Source organism: Argiope bruennichi, chromosome 9, assembly GCF_947563725.1.
Source record: "Argiope bruennichi chromosome 9, qqArgBrue1.1, whole genome shotgun sequence".
Classification (NCBI taxonomy): Eukaryota; Metazoa; Arthropoda; class Arachnida; order Araneae; family Araneidae; genus Argiope; species Argiope bruennichi.
Window position 1 is genome coordinate 63,935,573 of NC_079159.1, and position 22,912 is coordinate 63,958,484.

The following is a 22,912-nucleotide window of genomic DNA, read 5'->3' on the forward strand; positions in this document are numbered from 1 at the left end:
TCGTTGGTAATTCGCTAATGTAGAAAAATTTGAAATTCGTATATTAAAATATGGCTAAAAAATTGATAACAAAGTTTTGTTTCAAACCATGATACAATTAAAATTCAATATTTTAATTGATAAGGATAGTTAAAATCAAAGTGTTTAAATTTTAAGAAGTGACGAGATATCTGCTGTTTTATCAGCCTTGGTAAATTTTCTTCTTTCTGTATTGATGAAAAATATTAAATTCTAGCTGGTATCCGGCGCTTTGCTTCCGCAGAAGAAATAATTTCAGGAATATCGTTTGAAATTTAAAATAATGGTCTTGTTTAATTAGGAATGATAGAAAGAATGATATTTATTTTCTTGCCGACAATAAACACTTTCAATGAAAATTAATGATATGTAAAGTAAAAGTTTAAATAACATATATTCTAATTTTATATTTTATTATTCAAGTATACTTTAGGATAGACAGTATATATATATATATATATATATATATATATATATCAAAAACAAATAAGTTCCGTCGTTGTCCGATTCGTGAGCATCCAACATACAATTGTCCATGTGAAAAGCATGGATTTTCTAGGTTCAAAGCAATAAGTTGAAATAGTTTTATCGCCATCGGATGAACAGAACGGCAGCGTAGAAAATACGAAAAAACAAAAATTCATTTTAATCTATTAGATTTCGATCTTTGAAAAAGAGGTATGTCCCTCTCCATAAGAAAAATATTTTTTCTAATTGTTTATTTGAATAATTCTAGCAAAATTAGTGAGATCTAAATTTTTTCACGAAAATGTCTATTATTAAATAAACTATTGATTGCATGTTCTTCAAACTCTCCATACTTCCTTATTCACATGTTCTATTCTACCAATTATTAAATTTAATGCCACTTTTACTGTGTTCTATCACTCATTAAAATTGTGTTTACCCTTCCTTTTACTTGAAAAGTCATCTCAAAATCTTAAATGTATCTGATGTTTTGGGCCACCAGAAAAAAAATGATGATATTTGAGATATATTTTCTGACTAAAGACGTAATTTAATAGATTGATTTTTACATCTCTATTTTTAGCATCTAGATACTAGAAGCGTGGTAACAGTACCTTGGTTTTAGCTTTTGGTGGCATGGTAGCTTAAAAGTCACGAATTCGAGATACGATTGAGTGGATAATCCGTCATGCATAATACCCCAGGTGTATGTTATACATGAAATAAGCGATCTTTTAATAATATGTTGTAGGATTTTCGAAAGAGGATACCAAGAGAGTTAGAGGGTACCAATTTTTTTTAAACCATTGCTTCAAATTTCATTATTTTTATTCCAAAAGGAAAAGAGAAATATTAACAATTTGTACTCGAATGTCTTCTCTCAGTCACCATTCAAAACGGCACATCATTTTGAAATTTTTTTAAAAATTTTAATTATTAAAACTACTTACAGTATGTTAAAATGATGTAGATTCATTTTTCAGGGAAACTCAACTTAAAACAATTGCATAGATTTATTTTTTGGTGTGATAAACAGATCCATGTATTAAGTGAATAAATATGCACCGAATTATCTTTCATAGTGCAATATTTCCTGGAACCCGAAAATCGATTTTTGTATCGCTGTTTTGGCAGCTTAGAATATCCAATATAGAAGGCATTATCTATGCTTTCATAGTGAAATGTCACAATAATGTTTCTAAGTACGTACTCAATGTTTTCGACCGAATAAAAAACTAATGTAACTTTTGATAGATGTTAAGTCCGTCGAGTTGAAGCGTTATTTTATTGATGCAACCTAGAAATTTAAGGAGGACGGGGTAGTTCAAGTATCATCCATTTCATCTCAACAGGGTTCACAATTCAGGCCTCGGTGGCCTAATTGTAAAGTCTCAGCTACGAGAGGTACAAGGTTCGAGATCCGATTCCACAGAACAACCGTTCATGCAAACGAGTCTGGTGCATGTCAAATACATCAGGATCAAATGTTCTCCTGCTAGTGTATTGCTGAAGTTTGCAGAGGTTGTGCCAGCTCAGGTTTTGTCCTCGTCACCTGACCGTGATTCAAAATTACGTGGTTCGTCCCAATACAGGCCTAGTGTTGCTTCAAAACACGGGTCATTAATATAACTAAACTAAACTAAACCAAATAACTAAACTAATGGCTCCAAATTCCATTGCCCACAAACAAATAGTCTATAGAGTAGCTTGAATTTGGGTTATTAATGAAATATCAAAAAAGGAAATGCACATCAATTACAGAACTGAAATTCAGAAAATTTTAATGCTACCTATTTGAATTTATATATAATATATTATCATATTATCCTTTTTAAACTGTATGTAGTACAAATAAGTAGTATAATAACACTTCTTTATATGATCTAACTTTTTGATATTTTATAAAATGCAAATATTTTGCACTTAAAAATGAATATAATCACATTAAATTGATTCATCTTAAATACAGACACCTTCAAACAGAAAAATATACTTTATGGATCTCTTTGTTTTATTTTTTGTTACAAATTATTTATATATTATCGAGTATTCTATGAATCTACTATTTACTATTCTGTTTTATCTATTAATAATATGTAGTATTCTTCTATTGCAAATATCATTTCATTCTGTTTGAAACTAATTTTATGTTTCTGCATCAAGAAAATTACAATGAAATTTATCTTTATCCTTCTGATAGCGAACATAAAACTTGAAAAAAGTCACACAAAAATTTTAATTAAAAAAAAATGCAATAGTATTCGAAATAACTTTCTTCTAGTTATTCTGATTCCTATATAGTATTCACAAGCAAATAAAAGTATGGAATGAGTATTATCTTTGCTAACTATTTCCCTAATAGGTTTTTTTCAATAGTTTGAGCTTGTTTGAAACATTTTTTTTATTGCTAACGTATTTCTTTTCCTCCATATTTGCACTAATGGTTATTTGGAAGTTTTCGCCAGACGCAACGAAATAAGACTGTTTTGAGACTGAGAAAATATTTTTATTTATTTATAGAAAAAACAGTTTTGAATACATGTTGAAATTCTCAAATATATACTGGTAATTATTTGAATATGTTGATTCCCAAGTACAATTTATCATATTTTCATGATACAAACGTATTGAGCATAATAAAGTCGACAGAAAATTGTTTAACATGTTTATACTGAACTAAATATTTTTAATATTAAATAGTTTTTAACGAAAAATGCTATTTTTTAATATAATAGTAATTTTTTAATATTCATAATTTTAAGGTTAGCCACTAATTAGATATAATAAATATATATTTTCATATGCTACTAAATGTGACTGTTAAATATTTTGAAAATCAGGCCTATAATAACATTCAATTTTGATTTTAAAATCAGCCGAAGTTTTATATTTTAATAGTTTATATTCTCGGAATGATATGGTTCAACATTTTGCAATATCTTACAGCAGTATTATGTAATTCCGTATACACGGTATAATATTTTGCAGTATAATATGATATTACAAACTTTTAATGGAAAAAATTTCCTTTTTATGCAATAGGATAATATTGTATAATATTAATATTCAAAAATAAACATATTATATAATATAATATTATAAAATACATATATGATATAATTCATATAAGATTTTATAATAATTCTGTGCTACTAGGATGTTGAAGAGACAAATATCATTTATCAAATAAAGTGTATTTATTATTATTATTATTATTATTTAATTATTATTAATAATATTTTTCTATTAAAATTAATCAGGTAATTACAGTTATTATAATATTAAATTATTTAATAGATATTTAATTATAAGTGTTGCAAAAATGTTATGGATGTAAAACTGTCAGCAATATGTCTTCTATTGTTTGTTCATACTTCATTAATCATGATGACGTTTTACAGATTTTAATTATTTATAATATAAAATTAATGAAGCTACAAATACGAAGTAAGTTTAATTCATAATTAATTTAATTCATAATTAATGCATTTATTTTCATTCACCTTCACATTTTAATTCATAATTGATTCGTTAAATATATGTGGAAAGCACTGAAATTTTTTGGAAACAAAATTTAGCATTTTATAGAAGCTAATATTTATACTTAAATAAAGGTACAGAAATAAAATTAATTTAGCAAATTAAGTTATGTGCAGCCCGCTTATTGCAATTTTCATTCATATATCTTACTCTAATGCGTTTCTAAATTAGATTAGAAGCATTAATCTTGCTTTGTTGGCATATTCGTTCAGGATCCTAAATTGCGTAAAGAATCAGTAGCAAGTGAGGAGTGGGACAAATGAAGTGGGAAGTAATTCGAATTATGATGATGTGATGACAGACTGCACCAGTATTTAAAATGGCATTTCCTCTTAATCATATATATAGAGAGACTAGTGACCAAACAGCGGGATCTTTTTAAGTCAAGAGCATTTTTGAGGTTTCTGTGTATTATTTCTTTCTTAAATAATGTCAAATGAAATGCATTATACAAGTAAACAGATAAGTAAATATTATTCTTACTGTGAAAATTTAACTGTTAAACTGCATTTTTCAGAAAAAACCGTGGAAAATCTATACGAGTCAAAAACTACGTTCATTCAAATATATAAAGAATAAAAATTGTGGAATGCAGTAGATAATAAATCATTAAGTAAGCATTTTCATGATAATTAATGGTTAAATATCTAGGACTAGCATTAAAATTGACACTGCGGAAGTTGAAATAACTTTATTTTTAAAGTCACACAAAAATTACTAATTACAAATATTTAATTTATTATTATTATTAAATAAGTGCTTTCAGGCTATATTTCACTAATATAAGTTTATCCAAAATGAAAATGGAATAAGGACTTCACAGGAATTATTCCGTATGATGATACTTCCCAATTTTTTTTTGATAGATTGTTCTGCAAATCAGGGAAAATCTTTTATAAACCAATTTTCAGTATGTATTCATTCAGTGGTATGTATAAGTTGGAAGTAATTACAATCTATTACTCCGACCGGCCCTTTGTCACACGGATAAACTCCAAATGATCAAACACCGTTGCAGCACAGGAGGGAACTATAGTCGTGTCCTGGGGCCATCATGGCCGCTATTAAACCCATCCCAAAGGAGTCACTTTTTCACATCGTTAGAAGGTAACCTATTCCGAACCATTTTTGTGCTCAGGGAAATGAGAACCAACCACCTTACCAAACGCTTTCTATGCCCATATCTGAGCTGCTCCTCTTGGGGACAGGTTGTAAGAAAATGCGTGTCTTTCAGCAATTTCGACGCATTACAAAAAACGTTTGCTCAGTTAGAGATGTTAATGGAACTTACATTTGCAATTTAATAAAAGTACGTACGTTGTCTTCAAACAGTGCAGACAGATACATAAAGGAATATTCACGGAAAGATATCCCAAGAAATAGTGGATTTTTTTCGTACTGAGATAATCTATGTGATATAAAAGTGGAAAAAGTTTCAAAATAAGCAGTTTGACCTTTTTTGAGTTACTGTTATTTTTATATAGAAACAGATAATAGGTAAGTGTTCTATCTTTTTTAAATTTTATGCATAAACAAATTTATAATTCTAAAAAAATAAAATGATCTAGGTATTATAAAGGAAATTCGGTACAAGATTATTAATTATTGTATAAGTAGATTATGATTTCTAAATTATTCGAACTATTAAAAATAAACCACTATCTTTCGTAAAATAAAATCATGATATTTTTTCTGCATTTTGCTCTTCATATTCTGTAATTCATCATAACGAAATATTATATTATTCATTTATATTGCTTTTCATATGATTTGATTTCATTAAATATTTAAGGTTGCTGAAAGACTGAGATAATGTTTTTTAAATAATTAAAAAGGTTATTTTTTAAAAAGAATTTCAATCATATATTAGGAATTCTTTTCTTTTTTTCATTATTCGATTTATTAACTTTTAGCTTTTTTAAAATTTTTCTTCATTTAATGATTAATCGTTTTGTGATATAAAGTCTATATTCATTCTAATGCTATACTTTTATAAAATAAAGCTTTTGGAAAACTTATACTTCCCTAAAATACATTTTACTTACAGTCAGATTTAAGCTGATATTAACTAAATATTTCTAGCTTTCTCAGGAAAAAAAAATGTCTGGTATGTATACAGGGCTGCTGTGTAAAACTGCTTTGATGTTTTTGTTTCACGCAGAAAATCTGTTGAACGTACTATTTACAAAGCGAGTATCAATCCAAGAGAGTGATTGTTTATCATTTTATTTTCTGATTCAAAGAGGGAAGAGAAAATTTATCAATTTTGAATGAAGGAATTTTCTAGAAATAATTTAACATAAAGCTCAAAAATAAATTTTAAAAAAAATTATAATTTTATAATTTTTTTTTCTAAAAAAACTGCTTTTTTTCTGAATTAATAAATCGAAAAAAAAAAGATGATGTCTCAACGTCTGCGTTTCAGTCACATTTAATGTGCAGCATCTCAGTATTCGTGATTATCACTTATGAAGTTATGTCACTACATAGATAAAATTAAAAAAAAAAAAGTAAACATACCGCAGGGCAAATACTTCAGACAAAGAGTAAAATGATAAGATATAGAGCAAATATAAGTAATATTTCTGAGTCCCGTTTTCTAGATCTGTAAGTCTGATCTTTATCAAGCAGATAATTTAAAGGTATGTCATTTTATATGTCACGTAATAATGACTCTTCATTCCCTGAGATATGTCATATATCATTTTCCACAGTTGCAGTTCTGATTAACCAGAAGCATTTTTTACCCGGTATCGATCCTGTAAGATATTAGGCTTCCAAATATAATTCCTCTCCTGTCTGGAACTGGTCTATTATATAAATATCTAACTCTTTATCTATTTCTAGTTGATTTTTTATTTCCAATAAATTAGTACATATATTGATTATATTTAGGAAAAATAATCAATAATTATATAGGTGGTTCCCGTTTTAAAAGTCATCAGACTTTATTAAAAGGTATGGTCTATTATATAGATATCTTGCTGTTAATCAATTTCTAAGAGAATTCATTTATCAATATATGGTGCCTATATTTATTGAACTTACCGAAAAATAATTGATAATTATATAGGTAGTCGCGTTTCAAAAGTTTGACTTCATCAGGAAGTAATAGTCTCTATTATATAGATATCTTGCTGTTAATCTGCTTCTAAATGAGTTTTTGTTACCAATATGTGGTGCCTAGATTTATTTATATTACAGAAATATAATCGATAATTATGTAGGTGGTGCTGGTTTTAAAAGGTAGATATCATCAGGAAGTAATGTCTGGCTAATCACTAAGAACTATAGTTGGATTTCGAATAGAAAAGTATTCTTAGTATAAAGCATTCAGAATTTCTAACTAAACAGTGATTCTTCATTTCTGCAGAAATTTCATATATCATTTTCCATTGTTGCAGTTCAAGTTAATCACTATCACTTTTTACCTGGTAACGAGTTTTTATAGATATTATGCTTCTAGATATAATTCTTCAGATGGGAACTGATCTATTATATAGATATCTTGCTGTTAATCAATTTCTAAGAGAATTTATTTATCAATATATGGTGCCTATATTTATTGAACTTACCGAAAAATAATTGATAATTATATAGGTAGTCGCGTTTCAAAAGTTTGACTTCATCAGGAAGTAATAGTCTCTATTATATAGATATCTTGCTGTTAATCTGCTTCTAAATGAGTTTTTGTTACCAATATGTGGTGCCTAGATTTATTTATATTACAGAAATATAATCGATAATTATGTAGGTGGTGCTGGTTTTAAAAGGTAGACATCATCAGGAAGTAATGTCTGGCTAATCACTGAGAACTATAGTTGGATTTCGAATAGAAAAGTATTCTTAGTATAAAGCATTCAGAATTTCTAACTAAACAGTGATTCTTCATTTCTGCAGAAATTTCATATATCATTTTCCATTGTTGCAGTTCAAGTTAATCACTATCACTTTTTACCTGGTAACGAGTTTTTATAGATATTATGCTTCTAGATATAATTCTTCAGATGGGAACTGATCTATTATATAGATATCTTGCTGTTAATCAATTTCTAAGAGAATTTATTTATCAATATATGGTGCCTATATTTATTGAACTTACCGAAAAATAATTGATAATTATATAGGTAGTCGCGTTTCAAAAGTTTGACTTCATCAGGAAGTAATAGTCTCTATTATATAGATATCTTGCTGTTAATCTGCTTCTAAATGAGTTTTTGTTACCAATATGTGGTGCCTAGATTTATTTATATTACAGAAATATAATCGATAATTATGTAGGTGGTGCTGGTTTTAAAAGGTAGACATCATCAGGAAGTAATGTCTGGCTAATCACTAAGAACTATAGTTGGATTTCGAATAGAAAAGTATTCTTAGTATAAAGCATTCAGAATTTCTAACTAAACAGTGATTCTTCATTTCTGCAGAAATTTCATATATCATTTTCCATTGTTGCAGTTCAAGTTAATCACTATCACTTTTTACCTGGTAACGAGTTTTTATAGATATTATGCTTCTAGATATAATTCTTCAGATGGGAACTGATCTATTATATAGATATCTTGCTGTTAATCAATTTCTAAGAGAATTTATTTATCAATATATGGTGCCTATATTTATTGAACTTACCGAAAAATAATTGATAATTATATAGGTAGTCGCGTTTCAAAAGTTTGACTTCATCAGGAAGTAATAGTCTCTATTATATAGATATCTTGCTGTTAATCTGCTTCTAAATGAGTTTTTGTTACCAATATGTGGTGCCTAGATTTATTTATATTACAGAAATATAATCGATAATTATGTAGGTGGTGCTGGTTTTAAAAGGTAGACATCATCAGGAAGTAATGTCTGGCTAATCACTGAGAACTATAGTTGGATTTCGAATAGAAAAGTATTCTTAGTATAAAGCATTCAGAATTTCTAACTAAACAGTGATTCTTCATTTCTGCAGAAATTTCATATATCATTTTCCATTGTTGCAGTTCAAGTTAATCACTATCACTTTTTACCTGGTAACGAGTTTTTATAGATATTATGCTTCTAGATATAATTCTTCAGATGGGAACTGATCTATTATATAGATATCTTGCTGTTAATCAATTTCTAAGAGAATTTATTTATCAATATATGGTGCCTATATTTATTGAACTTACCGAAAAATAATTGATAATTATATAGGTAGTCGCGTTTCAAAAGTTTGACTTCATCAGGAAGTAATAGTCTCTATTATATAGATATCTTGCTGTTAATCTGCTTCTAAATGAGTTTTTGTTACCAATATGTGGTGCCTAGATTTATTTATATTACAGAAATATAATCGATAATTATGTAGGTGGTGCTGGTTTTAAAAGGTAGACATCATCAGGAAGTAATGTCTGGCTAATCACTAAGAACTATAGTTGGATTTCGAATAGAAAAGTATTCTTAGTATAAAGCATTCAGAATTTCTAACTAAACAGTGATTCTTCATTTCTGCAGAAATTTCATATATCATTTTCCATTGTTGCAGTTCAAGTTAATCACTATCACTTTTTACCTGGTAACGAGCTTTTATAGATATTATGCTTCTAGATATAATTCTCCAGTTGGTAATCGATCTATTATATAGATATTTTGCTCTTAATCTATTTCTAGATGATTTTTATTACCAATATATGGTGCCTATATTTATTGATATTACCAAAAAATAATCGATAATTATATAGGTGGTCTTCGTTTTAAAAGTCATCAGACTTCATCAGGAAGTAAGGCAGGCTAATCACTAAGAACTGAAAGTAGGATTTCGAATAGAAAAGTATTCTTAATTCAAAATTATTTAGAATTTCTGCAAATATAATTGTAACTGGATTAAAAAAAGATATCAGTAAAGAATGCTATAAGTAACTTATTTCCTCAAGGAACTATTTCAGCATTCCGTATCTTGCTAAATATCCACAAACAGTTATGTTACTGTGGAGCAACTTACGCCACTGTCACCTGGCCCTTCTTCGTCGGCGGGAAAAAATGTTAATGACAAATCAATAACTACCGAATATCTCTGCGATTATGTTATTTGTACCTATAACAGAAATAGCTGGCAGGATGCGTATCGATGTATTTCTTTTGCTATTGATTCCGTCTGTTTTCTGCGAGAGAGACTCAGAGAGCTGTGAATGAGTTCCGCTAAATTTCTTTCTGCGATTCTTTTTCTCTTAGGCAGTATATTTTCAATTTTAAAGAATTCGCATTTTTTATCGTTTTTCTTTTTAAATTTATTTTGGTATACTTTTGGATAAAATGATAGGAGTATATCTTTTTGTATTATATTTTTTCTTCTGGATTCTTAGTGTCGCTGGAATTTAGCTGAAGGATAATCCTTAAGATAAGATACAGAATAGCATTAAAAGTCTAAACTCTATATTATTCAGAATTATTATCTGTAATAAATATTATTGACGAATACTAAATTCAACTGTGTGAAATTTTAAAGAATGTAAAATAAGTATCTGTGCAATTATCTGTAGTGCAATTAGTATCTGTTACAATTATTATTAAAACATTTTAGTTATCATATAATGAATTTGTATTCAAAGAAATGTCTGTTATTTTATAGATAATCCTAAAAATAAGATTAGATATTCTTATATATTGTAACCTGAAATTTTAACATATTCTAGAAATTCAGAGAGGTTAAGTGTTAAAAAATAGATATTCCTATTAATAATCATAAATTGGTTAAGAATAGTAATTCTATGAATACTATAGAAATAAAAATGGACATTTCTATGGGTAAATTTTTAAATAAAAATATTGAACTGTTTTATCGGTTTAAGAGTCAAAGATTTAAGTATTTAAGGATATGAAAAAGAAAGAAAATAATTCAAAAGTCATGAATTCAGAAACAAATCGCATTAATGACGTCGGGAACTGCATACATAATTTTGCAGAAAATAATGAAAGCTTAAATTAAACACCTGTTTTTCAACAAGATATAAAATGAACCGGAATTTTTTCTAACACGAGGGTTATTATTATTCGTTTAACAGTAAATGTGTCAGAGCAACAATTCTTGTTCTTACAGTTTGTCTGATGTTATTCCAATGTCTTGGATAGTTGTGTAAAATTAATTCCTTTAACAATTTCACATATATTCAGAATATTTGAAATGAGATTTTTGACTTTAAGAAAACAAATCTTTTACTGTCTATCCTTTTCATTAAAAATAATCCAAGTTCAAAGAAGTAAGTTCGACATTATTTATTAATAATGACATATTGATGATTTTCTAAAATAAGATACCTTTCAAGATTTTAATTCGAAGAATAATATGAATTTGCGATGACAAAAAGGATTAAAAATATTACTTTATCAAACAACATTTACTGTTGAAAACATATAATTTACTTTTAGCATTTAGAGAAGGGAATAAATTTATATTGCAAGAAAGAATGAATTATGATTACACGAGAGTTACAGGTTCTATTCCTGAAAGATGTTATTTATAGGTTTAATTCGGATGAATGCATGTTGACAGAAAGAATTAAACCATCATATTATAGCAATATAGAAAAAATAGACATTTCTAATTAGTAAGTTCAAAAAAAATGCACACATTTATCCTATTTATATACTTAAGTAGCTGATTATGGCCATAGTTTGCCAAATATGGACGAATGAAGCATTATCGCCTGATCTTTATTATACCTCATTATCTCTACTGGGAAAATAATATAAAGGAATTTGTCTATAAATTCCATTTATGATTCTCATATGTTGTTAAAATCCTTATTTATCCCATTTATATACATAAGTAGCCGAATGTGGTCACAATTTGCGAAATATGGCAGAACGAACCATAATCGGCTGATCTTTATTAGACATCATTATCTCTACTGGAAAAATAATATTAATAAATCTGTCTATAAATTTCATTTATGATTCACAGATCCGGCTAAAATCGTTATTATAATCGATTTCTTATCGAACTTCATGATAATTCCTAGAAATCTTACCAATGGTCCCAACCATATCTCGCTTACCTAGTAAATTATCCTTACATCCAAACCCCAGTCACAGATCTCGTGTATATCGAGAGAATGTCCCTGGACAAAGCCGAGGCTTGTCCTCTTTGTTGTCCTGGGCATTAAACGGAGCGTCCCTTTTCTCTAAGGGAAGAACGGACCCGAGGCTTATCGGAAGTGCTAATCTCGGCCCTAAATCGGGTTTTCGGGGGGATAAGGGCGGTCGAGGGCGTATCACTTGAGAACCGAAGGGGAAGGGGGACGCATCACGATAGGCTTAACTGATGGTGTTCCTTTCTATCGCATACGTTGTAGTGGCGGCACGTGAAGTGGGTCCCAAAATGACCAGAATCGTCTGATGTAGGGGGATGGGGAAGAAATGGAACGTGTTCTGAAGGGATGAGGAGCGACTCAAGGATTCATCGACTTTCAGGGTGTGTATGGAGAATCGAATGTTCTTCTAATTGCGTGATTGAGAGCTGTGAATTCTTTGTTGTAGAATCTTGATATCGTCCGAAAGAAGAGGAATAAAATAGTACATATCTTTCAAATTTTATTTTAGGAAAATAAAGTCTAATTTAAGCTTTTCGTCAAGTCAGAATATAATCCTTTTTAAGAGTAAAATAAAAATGACTAAAGGTCGATAATCTGAGTAGATTTTTTTGGGGTCAAAAACTTTCAATTACTCCCCAGAGATGACTTCTGGACTCCGTGGTTAATGTTCTTTTTTTGATAAGAGTTTTGAATAAAATTTTTTTTGAATAAAATTAAAAAAACAGATAATATATAGCAAATGAAATTTTAAAAATATTTTTATCATTTATCTGTATCAGATGAAAATACTTAAAGCAATTAGAAGGAATTGATGTACTCCCAAACATGTTGTTATGCAATTAATAGTAAGATAAAATATTTAAAAAAATATTAGACTGTCAGAATAAAAAATCTTTGGTTTAATACGTTAATTTATTTCTAGTTAAATGCTTTTAATCTTCAACTATTTTTGCATAAACGTCCCGTTTTAAAGCAGCGCAATGCAAAACGATATGATTTTGAAAGAAGATCTAATGACGAAGGTGACGTTTCCGTATTTCTTACCAAATTTCCAAATCATAAGACAGAAAAATGAGTGAATCCTTTATATTTAATCAGTCCACTCAAGCGGTAAAATTAAATCTCAAACACACTACCATCTCCTTTCCGATGTAACTCATCTGACATCAGCTTATTAAAATTTTGCATTATATATAATAGCACACAATTTATCTGTATGTTTATGTTAAATATAGAAGAAAACAGGAAAAAAAATATTAAATGACAAAGGAATTATACAAAAATAATTTGTTATGGAATAAAAAGAAGATACAAAATACTGTTTCACTAAGCATATTTGAAATTTACTCGGTAAATAAATAAAATATTGATTCAACCAAAATCAAATATGATTTATGATTCAACTTTCCTATAGTTTATTGATTGCTGCATTACTCTTATTGTTCCTATGAATAAAAGATAGTCTCTAATTAGGTAACCTAACAATCCAACAAGATTTTGTTGAATTCTTCGAAAGGGAAATTTGAACTAGAAATGTATTATTAAAAATTATAATTATTATTTCATACATTGAAGGTGATTTAAAAAAATACATATCACAATTATTTCCATTCGCTTTATCTTTATATATAAAATTTTAATAAATAATGTTAAACTCTGAAGAGTCCTATATTTCTTTTTAAAATTAGTTAAGAATTTCATGTCTTTCTATAATAATAATCAACAATACCCACTGATTGAATTCTGAAGCCGCTGAAAAATTCTACAAAATCTACCATCATTTATTATTCCCATTCGCTTTATCTTTATAAATAAAATTTTAATAAAGAATGTTAAACTCTGAAGAGTCCTTTATTTCTTATTAAAATTAGTTAAGAATTTTATGTCTTTCTATAATAATAATCAACAATACCCACTGATTGAATTCTGAAGCCGCTGAAAAATTCTACAAAATCTACCATCATTTATTATTCCCATTCGCTTTATCTTTATAAATAAAATTTTAATAAAGAATGTTAAACTCTGAAGAGTCCTTTATTTCTTATCATAATTAGTTAAGAATTGTATGCATTTTTATAACAATAATCAATAATATATAATATCAATTCTCATAATCATAAAAAATGCACATTAAGACTGAATTCCGAGACTGCTGAAATATTCTACAAAATCTACAATCATTTTCTTTCTCCATGAACGATGCATTGCAGTTTACTTCAAATTTTGTTACGAAAAATTTACTGTTTTTTTCCCTCAACTTTTTGTGACATTTCTTATTACCTGATTTCAGAAATTCAATTTTCTGGTGAGGCACAGAGAAAAAGTTTTTAGAAGAGTTGATTGTTTTCGTCTAAAATTACATCCTCCATTTCTGCGGCACGTTTTCCTTTGCAAATATTGTGGCAAGCAATTTTCATTTTGTATATGCTCTACTCTAGTCATACGAATATTTCTTAGACACGTACCTGGTAGAGAGAATCTTGAATATGACTCATAGTTTTTGAAGTCGATTTTATGCAAAACAATAAATGGATTTTGTTCGATATAAATAAATTTTCGGAAAAAAATATTCTGAATTGTTGGATATGAGGTCATTGTGAATATATATATACATAGCCTAATTGTCTTCGATATCTCTACATGTTATTCGAATGATATGAATACCGTACAATATCGTGAAGAAATCATAACAATATTTTTGCATTCTGTACTGATTAGGCGCTCAATACGAAGAAAAATGTGAACCTTCGTTTTAGATTTTGTACATATTAAAATGATCTATATCAGAAAACTAAACTTTTGTTATTGAAGATGTACTACTTTATTGAATGCAAAGTGTCCATGATATCTCTTAATAGTTTTAAGACTTTAAGAAGCGAAAAATTATGAAAATTAAAAAAAAAAAATGTGGAATTAATATTGGCGGGTTTTTTTCCCGTCACATATTAGGCACTTTTATATTTTCAACATTAGGTACACGAAATTATAAAAGATGTAGCTAATTTTTTTTCTCTGTAATTTAGTTTTTTCAAATGTGGCAATGATAATCCTTTGGTTATTAATAATCCCTATCTTTGCTCGGTATGCTTCTTTAAAAGTGTCTCATAGAAAAATAGACAGAAATAGAAATCTCACAAAATATACTTTTTTTTGGGGGGGGGGGCTTTTTGAAGAGCATCTAATATTTGGATGTTCATTTAATAATATTTTTTTTTTCATCAACAAGGTACTTGCCATTTCTATGCAACGGTGGAATGAAATAAAATGTTATTCAAACTTTGAAAAGAAATGAATACTTAGAAAAAATTTTGATGATAATATTTCAAATTTTGCTATTTAGTCAATCATTGAAGCTGTAAAAAGACTTTTTTGAATCCATGGGATTACTAATTATCTGAAATTTCTCTGCGGTATCATACTTTATTTTAGATAAATTAAGATTAATATTTAAAAACATTTAATTAAGATATAAGATTGATTACCATGTTGCGCTTTTCAGTTCGATAACTTAAAAATCAATCAAAAGAGAGAGAATCATCTTTAAGTGATTACTCTGTCTTTAAGCGATTTAAATTTGTCTCTGCAAACACCAAGTATAAAAAACATTTGAAGATATTTCTTTTCCAAAATTCTTTATTTCTTGTTTGAAAAATTTATTTGCATATAATTAAACAAATTTTCTTACAGGAAATTTGCAAAAGGTTTATTTTTATATTTATTTTTAAAGTTAATTATTTTTTACTAACTCTACTAAATTAAATAATTTAGAGTTGAATTATTGATTTCTAATACATAAGCTGCTTATTTATTAATTATTTATTTTAAATAACTTAGTTAGAATTGAATTATTTAAACATTTAAACATTTTGTACTAACTATAGAAATATTTAGTAAACACAGAATCAATATTTATACTTTCTAAATGAAATCATATAAATTAAAAGTGTGTGATTAACAATACATTTCGAAACACTGATATTTTGAAATCTCTGATTGATGAATACCATCGTCTGTACATACTTTAATCACAGCACCATTTACTAAAAATTATTAGAGAAATACAAAATATTTTAGATTTATATATTAAATTATTATATGCCAGTACCATACATAATAAGGAATATTTGCTTCACAACATGTAATACGAAATGTAAAATATTTCAAAATGCAGACTTTAATTCACCTTCAAATGATGCAAGTTGCTAATACTAATATAAAATTAGATGCTCGAGGGAGTAAGATTTAAAACGATCTATAATCTGCTTTGGAAATAATTGCGAGTTTTAAAACGCTATATTAATAATTAGAATGCATGTTCTGATAACTGTTGGCGCAATGTAGTCTGACTAATTTTAAATGACCTTTTAAGAAAATTGAGCCAGTTTACAGTCTAGAATTATTCATAGGGAAAAGTATAATACAGTCATATACTAAATATACTTGTGTTTGTAGTATATTGTGTTAAAAGTTTTCATATATCGAATAACATATAGCTATTAATGAAATAAATATTATTAAACAATATTTATTTTAAAAAGATTAACTAATTAAGTAATCGATGTAAAAGCAAATTCTATGGATAATATTTTTAATGCATATACATGTATATATTATTTTTTAATACTTATAATAATAACTCAATTTTAACGGGAAGTTTAGGAATTCCATATCTTAGCTTACAGATATAATTAATATATTACAAATAATAATTATATAGATAATAATATAATTAATATAATACAGATATAATATATTATAATGATGGCTTTACAAAGGAGTTCTAAAAAATATTTTTGAAATAACATATCGATTTTTCTGATCAAAAATTGAAGATACAATGTTATTTTTTGAATTTACAATGATTATGTAAATTGCACAGCATTTTATAAACTGTAAATGTTTTAAAATGTAATTCCAGCTGATGTCACTTTAAGAGCCGAATTAGGAATCAATTTTACCTAAAAAATAATTGCTGAGCTAATTCTCTTATTTTGGGATACATAAAAAAAAAGGATTTGGAAATATTATTCTATTTGAATGAATGAGAAAAATATTATTTTAAGCTAGTTGACAAGTAAATTTTTTCTCCTTAAAATATCAAATACACTGTATAATAATATTTTCAATTTCTGTGAAAAAATCGTTTGAATTTGATTTCTACATCAATGTTTCAATTATATGTATTATAATTATTATAATTACATTATATGTAATCAATCTACTTCAATTATCTGCATAATATACTTTTTATTGCCATTTTTCAACTTTGAATGTCATTTTCTCAAATTCTATATTCAAACTTATTCAAATTCTATGTATGCATATAAAATTTATTCAGTTCTATACATAAACCTTCTTACAAAAGATCTCATAATTTAATATTTAATGCATATTTATTGCACACATTTCATATAATAATTTTTCAATATGTTTTACAATTCCTGAACTATCTGTTTATTTATAGTGATTTTATAATTGTTTTAATGCTTCAAAAGAAAAAAAAATATATTTCATAATTTTTATTAATCAACTTAAAAAGTTGTACACTTAGAAATACATCTTATTGTTCAGCTCTAGATTTATGTAAAATAGCTCTTAAATTATTTCCAAGATTTTAAGCAAATTATTTGATAAAATATTTAAATTTGAATATTTTTGCTTTAAATCTTTTTTATCAAAAACAAAGCATTTGTTTTAACTTTCAAATCACTTTTGACTTTTGAAAGATATATTTTTGTTTCATATGCCTTTTTTAGGTCTAAAATAGGCAAATATTCTAAAATATAATATATTTCATTACATATTTAAAGTATGTGAATTTCACATTCACATACCTTAGATTTAAATAAAACTAAATAATATTCTCAAGACTCAATTTTTTAAAGAGTCATTAATTTTTCATATTCTTTCTACAGTAAACTAATGCTTCACAATATATATGAATCTATTATTAACATTTCAAACTTTCAAAGTAATTTTGAAATTTTCACCCACTCTGTGAACTCATTTTCAAAGCACTCTTCATTTTCTACATTAAAAATAATCCAAATATATTCTCACCTTCCCATTTTTAAAACCATATTATGCAGGAATGCAAGCAAAAATTTCTTTTAATAAGATTACTTCAAATATTGCGGCGACTTTCGATATCTACTGACCCGACTTTCCATAAGAGAAGAGTAACTGTATGAGAATTCGAGCTTAATAATTCTTCCTTTTCTCAATATCAAAGAATTCCGTTCTCTGCCCTCAAGGTATTGCAGGGAAGCCGATACACAAGGATGGAGTTTGAATTATGCTATAGCAGGGAAGAAAATTATTGGGGACAAAAATGAAAGGCATTATTAAACGACATTTAAAAGTAAAAAATAAGTTCAGCGGACGGGAAGATGGCACGGAAAAAATGTGGTTGTGATGCTGTAATGAAAAACCCGTTAGGGAAAGTTCACAAAGTTCGGTATTACAATAAGAACCAAGCTTTGATTCTGCTTTAAACATTTAGAGTGATAAATTTGAACTTTTTCTTCGATATTCAGTCTTAATATTATTAATTAGAAAAGTTATGATGGTCAAAATTAATAAAATATTTTTCGTGCAATAGGTATGCAGTTTAATTGAAGTATGTGGTTACATTATTGATTAATTGTTTTAAAAACGTTTGAAACTAGCTATATTTTTGAATATTTGCCTGCAAAAGATTGAAACAAAAAACAATTATGAAACTAGAATATACCAGTAAAGCAGTAAATGTTTTCACAAACTGGAAAAAAAGAGCTGTTTTTTATTTCAAAATGGTATAAAAAAGTATTCTAGTTTAGAGGTTTGTCAAATGATTTGCTTAAAATGTTGCAGATAGCTTAAAAAATATATTATCTAGCTCCTGAACTAAAACATAAGCTGCGTTTTTCAGTCCATTCTTAAAATACTGGGGTTCGACTCATAAATAACACGAAATTTCCATTTATTTCTTGACGGGAAGCTCTAAAGCAACTATAAAATATTTCTAAATAAATATATTACTAATTCTCCAGCTCAGGATCTGCAGAACATATTTAGAAATTATTATACCAAATTTGAACAAAAAAAATATCCATTAGAATTTAATTTATGACGTTTTTCGTCAGAAAATTTTGTTAAAGATTTGAACAGAAGAAAATAGCATCTAAAAATGAAAATGCAATCATAAAAATCAGCGTAATTTCCACAAAAAATAGACTTAGAGCAAAATTTTAACTGTTTCATAAAGAAACCTGTTCAAGGAAGTAATATTAAATTTAAAAAAAATCCTAATTTCACAAAAACATTAACCTTTTTTTTTTACGTAGTTACCTACCTTAAGTAATAAAGTATTTATGACTATTATCAGATTAACAATGTTCATAAACACGCATACATATTATCTCCCTTAAAATAGATTTATGGTGCAATTTAATGCAGATCTATAATTTTGATATTATGTGGAAAATTTAGTCTATTTCGTCTAAAGTGTTTTCGAGCCATCATGTTCATATGCACGCACAGTGCATAACCTTGATGTATTTGGTAGACTTAGTCTTTGATGAATAAGGTTTTAAATTTGATACATATTTATAATTTTGATTCAATAACAATATAACAATTTTCAGTTTTTAAATCTTTTTAAATTTTCAGTTATTAACTGACACATATACATATGATAACAGACAGACAAAGTTACAAAAAATAAGATTTTTTATTTTGTTGAGATGAAAGTATGGAGATTATTCAAAATCTTGCAGCGTTTCTTTACAATCTTCACGGTATTAATGTCTTTTAGAATATTTCTGTTTACGTTTTGGAATTTAATAATAAAAATAATTATTTTACCAGGTCTTTAATTTTTTCACTTCTTTTCTTGCCTCATTTGTTTTCCGAAGTTTTAAAATATATATCACTGGGTCAAACACTCGCATGTCAGCTGTTTCTTTTTTCTTTTCTTTTCTACAATATGTTTTTTGCAAGAATATCTTATGTAGAAACACTGTCTCAATATATAAGCGGAATAGAGAAGTCGGAACCAAGTACTTCAAATTCATTTTTTAAAATTCGGTATCTTTTTTAAATCTTGAAAATCCCATATATATACTTTTATAAATCGAGTTTTACATTTTAAAAAAATCGGCTATCCTTCTGTCAGTACATAACTTGGGAGCAGTTGGTTTTAGCTTCGGTTCCAGTTTTGAGTAAACTTTTGGCAATATCTCCAAGAAAAGGCATAATTCTATCAAAGATAAATGAATTATTTTGTGAGCGGAACGCAGAAAAACGAAATGCATACACAGCTGCAACCCAGAATTCTAAATCACTTCCAATCTTTCATTTATCCTGTTATTTCTGAATTTAACCAGAAACCAAACGTCATTATATTCATCACAAATCGTATAATTTTTGAAATGGTCATTGAAATTATTTTTGAAGAAGGGTAGACCTTTTTTTTATTTTGTTCAAAAGTTTGTATTAAAAATATTTTATTAAATATTGCTTATAGGATCGGGGTAATTTAAAAGAATGTAGACTTCGTAATTTTTTTAAATATATTTAATCATGAAAATATATCAGATGAAATTTTTTACATCATATAGAGCACTTCTCCAAATGAATATATTAGTTGAAAAAACATCACTATTGGTTTAGAAATTAGCTATTAGACCATAATAAGAACCGGCAACAACAGTAACTTGGAATTTTAAGATAATAAATCATAATAAGGCATAGATTTTAAAGCGTCTTCACGCCTTTATTTGATTTAGTGATATTGTTTTAAAATAAAAATACGCATTTTCTAAATTTTCTTTTTCTTTTTCAGTGATCCAATCCTATGGCGTTGGAGTTCCAGTTAAAATACAGTCGATGCGTGAGTAAAAAGTTCTTAATTCATTTAATTTAAATCAATTATGATTCGACAAAGTTAAATATAAAAAACAACACAAGTTTTTTTTTCAGCATAGAAGTTTAAAAATCGGAGAGTTATTCTAATTACTCAACTGTTTATATTCATGACGCTCTTAGAGAAAACCAAAAACATGATAGTGTTTAAATACTTCGTATGTAAGGAGAAAAAAATAAAAGAAAATTTCTTTAAAAAAACTTGGAAAACCATTAAATAGTTAATAAGTGAAAAATCTCTTACTGTTTTTTATGCAAACACTTTTAATTAATGCTATTTAATTTTTCTTTATTCAGCACGAAATTATAAAAATTTATTTTATAGTATTGCACGTGATATGATAATTTTTTTTAAAAACACAAGTAGTGAAAAGCAATTGTACTAATACTCTTAAGTGAATAAATTAAAATGAAAATAGTGGTTTTGTCTCTAATATTCAGCATACATTTTTATTCCGTTTTTTTATACACACAATTTTTTCTCTGTTTTAATTTAATGTAATTATTAACTTTACTTCTTACCATTTCTTAAATTATATCGTATTCTTAACTAGTTGCAATTAACACTGAAAGGCATTTGGGGATTTTTTTGTAAATTTGGACTGATAGTTAATTATCATTATTTAACCTCAAAATTGTTAGATATAAAATCACTTCTTTGTTTTACAACTATTATATGTATTGTTTTACTAGGATGATTATCTTAATAGTAGATACCTTTTTATATACTTTTCATTTTTTTTAAAAAAAAGAAAACTTTGACAATTTTTAGTCTTTGATATTAATATTAAAACTATGATGAAATTTCAATATAACTATTATTTTAACTTAACAGATTTACAAAAATTCATCTGCGCTGAATTTTGACAGGCAAATTTTAAATATCTTTTTTATGAAAATTTAACTCTGATTCCTTTTTCAGATTTCTAAATTCAAGATTTATATTTTTTTATTTATATTACTTCTCCTTTTGTACTATTCATATTATTTTTGCTGAAATAGCTTATTCCATTTTTATAAAAATATATAATAAGTAAAATCTAATTTCCATCGTTGTTAAAATATCATCTATTATTTCAAATTTTAGTTTTTTATCGATTTATATATGAAAAGGATTTTACAAGATAATAGCATAAAAAATGACAATTAAATTGTAAATGAATTGTAGATTTTTTTTTTTTTTTGCCGTTTTCTGTCTAAATTTTAATTTATTTGTAACTGAAAGCAGTTAAGCAATTAGAAAGCCACCAATTAATAAAATTTATTAAATAACAGTTAAAGAATTAATAGAATTTATTTTACCATGCTCAGAATAAATTTCAGTGTATTTATTATTAGAGACAGTTAAGTAATTAAAAAGCAACCATCATTTTTTTAAAATTTTGGGTTTAGAACAGAACCTAAGCATACTTAAAATAAGTAAAGCATAAAATAATTTGTTTTTATAGCAACAGTTTAATTTTTAATTTCATGCATATAAATTTTTTTTGTTGTTTTAAATTGTAAACAAGTCGCAAGAAAATGAAAGTATTTTCTAACGTCAAAATTCTTCAAGAATGTAAGAAAATAACATATTGGATAATATAATCTTATTCTACAGAATTATTCTATAGAATTTAAATTTAAAGATGATTAATGTAATAGAATATATGTAGAATTTATATAACGATATTTAGAACAAATTCTAATTACTCAAATTAGGACACAATTGCGTAATCGAGGAAGAAATAACCATTTATTGAAATTCGAATTCACAATTGAATAGTGAAATAGAGCTAGCTCTCTTACAAAAATTAACCAACCCTCCATTACATAGCATATTACTTTTTATGCAGTTAGGAGTTTTTTCAAAATGATTTCAAAAAACGTCGCAACGGAATAATTTTTGAACTTTTCAGTGAATATTCAAAACTGTGTTTTGCAAT

At 26.8% G+C, this 22,912-nt stretch overlaps 1 protein-coding gene across 2 annotated transcripts in view; it reads left to right on the plus strand.

Moving 5' to 3' along the window:
- The window catches only part of LOC129984013 (chaoptin-like), a 389,983-nt gene that overhangs the window by 231,098 nt on the left and 135,973 nt on the right, over positions 1-22,912 (plus strand). For both annotated transcript variants that reach the window (XM_056093761.1, XM_056093762.1), the window contains one exon: positions 20,908-20,955. The gene's annotated coding sequence lies outside the window, so the exon portion shown is untranslated. The remainder of the gene's footprint in view (positions 1-20,907; positions 20,956-22,912) is intronic.